Below are 464 nucleotides of genomic sequence, written 5' to 3'. Positions count from 1 at the left end.
CCAGGCGACCAGAAAAAAGAGCCAGCAGCAAAGCCATGTCCATAGCCAAACACAGACACAAAGAGCGAAGGAAATCTCCCCGCAGTAGCCTTTGCATCCATCAATCCCGTGATCCCCTCAGGGCATTAGGTGACGCCATTCCCCGGCCCCGAAGCGGCTCCTTACACCAGGTGCCCCGTTACGACACAGTCGCTTTTTATACCCCGGGGGAACGAAACCCTTGTCTACATATCAATTACCGACACTAAATTCAACGACGGCTCTTAGTGCATGTTAATGGCCGCCACGTCGCTACCTGCTGACAAGCCTCATGGCCGAGTTGCATTGTTCACGCTCACACACTTAATTTTTATCGGCCCATCTAACACGCGGAACAACAAGGCCTCGTCTCGGGCCGGTTCCTGCGCCCGCTCCTGGCCGCTTGAAGAGAAAACCAAGATGGATGTGGCGATGGAGGCTCGGGC

Source organism: Penaeus monodon, chromosome 29 (genome assembly GCF_015228065.2).
Source record: "Penaeus monodon isolate SGIC_2016 chromosome 29, NSTDA_Pmon_1, whole genome shotgun sequence".
Lineage (NCBI taxonomy): Eukaryota > Metazoa > Arthropoda > Malacostraca > Decapoda > Penaeidae > Penaeus > Penaeus monodon.
Note: the sequence above shows the minus strand (reverse complement) of the source record.